Source organism: Mesocricetus auratus, unplaced genomic scaffold (genome assembly GCF_017639785.1).
Source record: "Mesocricetus auratus isolate SY011 unplaced genomic scaffold, BCM_Maur_2.0 Super-Scaffold_15014, whole genome shotgun sequence".
Taxonomy (NCBI): domain Eukaryota; kingdom Metazoa; phylum Chordata; class Mammalia; order Rodentia; family Cricetidae; genus Mesocricetus; species Mesocricetus auratus.
The window spans coordinates 61,558,870-61,564,869 of NW_024429186.1; positions in this window are offsets into that span (position 1 = coordinate 61,558,870).

Genomic DNA, 6,000 nt, shown 5'->3' on the forward strand with positions numbered 1-6,000 from the left:
GTGCAGAATTACTAGGCATTCTACTTTAATGGAGAACATTCCATTTAATATTTGTTTATATATTCACTTATGAAAATTCTGTGAGTCATAATTTGTTATTATCACCAATATTTTGGTGATGAATTGTCTCATTTTTGATCAGCATGAACCTCTTCCAAGTTGACCCCATTGGTTTGGCGATGTTTCTTTTACATGTCTACATTATTACTTGAGCTTTCTTTTGGACATAGGAAGTTATATTTCAGTTCATATTGTACTTTTCTCACCTCCACTCTGGAAGTATCTGTTAAGGCCTGGGCTTTCTTCCATCACACTTCTTGTTGAGTAACATAAAATCCAATGAGAAGCTGTCGATGTGCCTTTGATTCTAGTAGCAGAGACAGGTGGATCTCGGTGCGTTTATGCCACCCTGATCATCCTGGTCTGTCTACATAGTAGGCTGTAGGCCAGCCAGGCATGTATAGTGAGACCCTGTCTTGAAAACAATATTTAAAAAATCCAGCGAAAACTTTAAATATAAGGGGGAAATTAAGACTTAGAAAACAAGCCAAAATTTTTAGACTTGAGTGAGAGAGAGAGGGAGGAGGGGGAGTAAAATAAGCTCCAAAGTCCTATCAAGGCAGGGCTATATTTTAAAAATGACAACATAGCTGGACATGGTGGCTTACACTTGTAATTCCAGCACTTGGGTGACTAAGGCAGGAGGGTTCTGTGAATTTGAGGCCAGTCTGAGCTGGGATGGTACCTGGTGATTATCCAGACCATATGTTGAAAAGATGATGAGGATGAACCCTGTCTGGCAGGAAGCCTGGGGCTTTAGTCACCATTCTCATGTGAAGATGCTTCTATGGGTCTCTCGTCCAAGGTGCCAAAGCAACCCTGGGTGTGTGTGCACCAAATCTGCCCTTCCCACATTGCCCTATCAACACATCAGGGCTCTTGGATCTGCATTCTAGACCAGGTTCTTGAGTCTGTTAGCAGGATGGCCAGCCACCCAGACTCTGATTACACCACATTGTAACAGATTAAAAGAGACATTTGGGAAAAAGAGAGCCTGACCATCAATAGAATAATACAGAAAGAGAAAGCTTCCTCAGACCACAGAGTTGGAGAAAGGCAGGGCTGCTCAGCAGATGACAGCCTGGGCATCTGCCTCTTGCAGATGTAGCTGACAGGCCCCATTGAGCAGTAAGTTTCAGACTTCCGTGTCTTAGGGCTGGTGGGCCATGCTAATTGTGTGAAGTTGTTTGGTTAGCATTCAAAATCATGTTAATTAAAACAGCCAGAGATGCAGGAGAATGGCTCCTGGGCTGAGGGAACAGAAAGCCTGGAGCTGCTCTGTCTAAACCTGTTCATTGACTCTTCTTGCTCTGAATGTCTAGGATGTCATCTGTGTAGCCATCACTCCTACCCTTCTGCTTCCTGAGGTCACCTTCCATATTTGAACTTGGCCTCAGCGAATGGAAGAGTCAGAAACACTAAGGCTAGTTCCCAACCAAGAGGTTGTGTCCTAGCTGGTGGAAGAGAAGAAGAGAGTGTGGGGCTCTAGAAAGTGTTCATTCTGTGGATCACTGTGTGGGTAGGGTCTGCTGATGGCCACTGTGTGGGTAGGGTCTGTGGATGCCCACTGTGTGGGTAGGGTCTGCTGATACCCACTGTGTAGGTAAGGTCTGCTGATGCCCACTGTGTGAGGAAACAGGCAGAAAGCTTTGGTATTATTATGAAAGTTCATGAAGTTTAGGGCTGCAAGGAGTGAACCTCATTGTTTTGCTACCCACACTTCATTCAGAGCTTGTCTTCCTAACTTGTTGGTTTTGGTATGTGTTTCTTTTTTCCTCTTGCCTTGTGCAACAATGGTAGGAGGAGATCAGAGGACTTGGAAGTAACCTAAGCTGTCCCCTGATATCATTTAGATCCAGAATACCCATTTCTTATTTCTAGTAACTTTTGCCAAGTCTCTATGGTCAGGTCCCAATATGGCTTCTCCCCCATCAGTCTTGAGTCAGGGTCTCTGTAAGTCATTCCTTCATGGTCTACATTTTAACAACCTTAATTCCGTCTGAACTGGGAAAGAGTAAAGGATAGATGGAAACCATCAAAGTATTCGTCAGACTGACTACTTGGTGTAACCAGTGAATGGTGAGAAATACAGTTTCTAGTCTCTGTTTTCCAGAACTTACAGCGTAAATGGGGAGATATAAGTCTTTATGTGAAGACGAGAACAGGAGAGTAAATATGACTAGTTAAATGTCTAATGAGTGGTGTAGAGGCAGCATATTAAACAGCTCTGCAGAGGGAGGGCATCCCGATACGGGTGGAATTCAGTCATACTCTGGTGGCTAGAATGAACTCTGCATTCCCTGTGCACCACGCCATATGGTCTCCAAAATACCTTGTTCTAGGTCGTGTTTAAACGATACGTCTTCCAGGAAGGAAGCCAACAGAAGGAGAGGGTCCTGGTTTCCTGGCCACAGGACTGGGTCTTTTCCAGTCTAATGGCCTTTTCAGTCTAGAAGTCAGAAAGATCATCCAGGAGCCAGACACAAATGTGGACGTGGCTCTATATTAGTGGTTCTCAACCTATGGGTCAAAGGACCCATTCACAGGAGTCACATGCCAGATACCCTGCATTTTATATATTTACATTACAATTCATAATAGTAGAAAATTACAGCTATAATGTAGCAACAAGAACAATTTTATGTTTTGGGGTCACCACAACACGAGGAACTGAATCTCAGGGTCACAGCATTAGGAAGGGTGAGGACCACTGCTCTGCAGAATCTTCAAAGTGGAGGTGGAAGTCACTGGTAGGGTAGCAGCTAGCCCAAGCCAGGAAGCAGAAGTGACTTCATTATACCTATGCTGTCCTCTCAGATGGGTAGCTCACGCCTGGATTGATGCTGAAATGGTTTGCTGATGGCTTAAAATAACTCTCGACTCACTTATAAAATGATCTGGATTTGCTCTCATCACACAAACCCCCACCAGTTTGCTGGTTGAAAATTGGAACCCTTATTCTTAGAGACTGAGAGGCAGTGTCCCTGTGGGTGAACGGGCTTGATGGGACTGGGCTCCCGGAGACTTGATGATTGTATCTTCTGGTGCTATCTCTGAAAGGTGACTAAGGTGGTGTGAAGGGGCAGAGAGCTTGGAACCTTCCTCTGCTTTCCCTTATTTGTGTGACCATAACTAAGCCGACGTCATTTCCCACCTTGAACATAATGATGTCCCCTTCTAGAGAGGCTGTAAGAATTATGGGGATTAATGAAAGTGTAAGGGCTCCAGTGCAAAAGTTTGGAAGTGGTCAACTGAAGACTCAGAGATGCGGAGCCCTGGTCCTGTAGCATATTCCTCTTAATGGCTCTGGAATAGGAGTTATTTCCCCATCCTTGTTTCGTGGGAAAGCCACAAGGAGTCTTAGGTAACTGCGGATTCCTGTGCACATGAAATAAAGGAGGGGTAGAGGCATCGAGAAGAGACTGTCTCCCCCGCCCTCCATAATCTCGGCTTCTTTCCCCCACAGTTGAACAGGGTTGCTATGTATGTATTTACACAGCAGAGAAGTATGAGACTTGTGAAGGGCCTTTACGGTGGGAAAACTCAAATGCCAGTGAGCCGGGACCAGCGAGTGAACCATGTGTGTTTTTCCCCAGAAAGGCTGTGTGTGCCTGCTGCCAGCTGATGTCAGAACTGTGACAATAATGTTGAGTTTCCTTTTAGATGTCTGTAGCTGGTAAAGCTTTTACAGAAGGACACCTGTGGGAAGTGTCCCTGGGCAAAAGTCATCTTTGGAAAGCACTTATTGATTTGTCTTCTGTCCCAGCCTGTAGAGTGGTTATTATAGTGATGTACGTGAGAAGAGGCCACTGTGACAAGTGCTTCCTAACTCTGTGTCCAGGGCTATGATTCTGATCCTTTCTCTTTCCCATTCTCTACTTCCACCCCATCTCCCAAAAACCCATCAAATATTGCACTTAAAATGCCATTTTGTCTTTTCATTGTGATTCTTTATCGGGAAGAAATGGGAACAGTCGAATATATGCTGTTTCAGATGTCAGTATCCTTCTAGCTTGAACTGAAGGGCGACGTGATCATTGAGCCCTGGTATATATTTGCTGAGCTTCCTAGACATCTGAAAGCTTGAACCGATCTGCAATTATATATGCCACTTGCTCAAGTAAGTTTCCCTGCCCCCATTTTTTTTTTTTTTTTTTTTTTTTGGTTTTACTTTCTGGAAAAAAATCACAGAGAGGAGTGCCTGGGAATGGGAAATTAGTTCCTTTTGGAGGCCTGAGAGACTAGTTTGCATCCCAGGAAACTGAAAGGTGCTGAGCAAAATGTATCTCTGGTTTCCACCATCATGTGCTTTCAGTAGGCTGAGCTGTCTCTTTCACAAAATGCTGAAGTCAAACACAGATGGCTCAGTGTGTGAGCCCTGAGACTCCACGGAGGCTGCTGCTGGCCCCTTGTTCTAGCTTGTAGCTCCCTGCTTGCCTTGTCTGCCTAATTCCTCGGAGATTTGCCTTACACTGGTGAGCAAGGCTTTACACAGCAAGGCTCTTGCTGTGCCAAAGTTGGAAAAGAGTCTGCCCAGCCAGCCATAGAAATGCTAACGAGCTGAGAAAAATGCTTCACTTTGCTGATGCCGAGGGAACATATTTTTACATTTCTTCATAAAGGGAGAGAGCCGGGTGCAGTTGTTTCCAAAGCTGCAAGGCTTTTCTGGCTACTACTGACAGTGACAGAGGTGCTTTGCATAAAGGGCGGGGAAAGCATTTCTGTCTAGATTATGGGACCAGCCTCAGGCTAGGGTAGGACTTGCACTGTTCTATGCAAAGTAGGTGCTGTGTTGTGGCTGATGCAGTCCTGTCAGGACATCAGGATCATTACCTTGTCTCTATTTGAGTAAAGTGCTCTCCCCTCCTGAGCGTAGCTTCCTGGTTTCCCGGGGGGGATTCAAATGGAAGGACCTAGCAATACTTTTCATGCTCTGGGCTTTCTTAACATCCAAGGAAATGTAACTTACGTCTTACATTGGAGTTTAGTTCTTCTTAAAGACTCGAGGCCATGACTTATCTAGGGCAAATACACATTCCTAGCTTATAGTCACTGATCAACCAACCTTGGAATAATATTCTTGTGGAATACATTATTGGATTATTTGTCTGATTGCATCACATCTTAACAGATTAAAAGAGGCATTTGGGAAAAAGAGAGCCTGACCATCAATAGAATAATACAGAAAGAGAAAGCTTCCTCAGACCACAGAGTTGGAGAAAGGCAGGGCTGCTCAGCAGATGACAGCCTGGGCATCTGCCTCTTGCAGATGTAGCTGACAGGCCCCATTGAGCAGTAAGTTTCAGACTTCCGTGTCTTAAGGCTGGTGGGCCATGCTAATTGTGTGAAGTTGTTTGGTTAGCATTCAAAATTATGTTAATTAAAACAGCCAGGAGAATGGCTCCTGGGCTGAGGGAACAGAAGGTCTGCAGCTGCTCTGTCTAAACCTGTCCATTGACTCTTCTTGCTCTGAATGTCCAGGATGTCATCTGTGTAGCCATCACTCCTACCTTTCTGCTCCCTGAGGTCACCTTCCATATTTGAACTTGGCCTCAGTGAAGGAAGAGTCAGAAACACTAAGGCTAGTTCCCAACCAAGAGGTTGTGTCCTAGCTGGCAGAAGAGAAGAAGAGAGTGTGGGACTCTAGAAAGTGTTCATTCTGTGGATCACTATGTGGGTAGGGTCTGCTGATGCCCACTGTGTGGGGAAACAGGCAGAAAGCTTTGGTATTGCTGTGAAAGCTCTTTGGTTCTTCTAGACAAGCAGAAAAAAAAAACACTAATTCAGAATATTAGCTGAAAAAAGTTTCTAGAAAGTGATCTCATTCATTTATTCTTTCTTTCATTCAGCAAAATACAATGGACAGTTCTAAAGAGAAGGAATTGGGCCAGCAGTTTAGGGATTGGGTGCCTCAATTTGTACCCTTGGCCAGAAACAGAA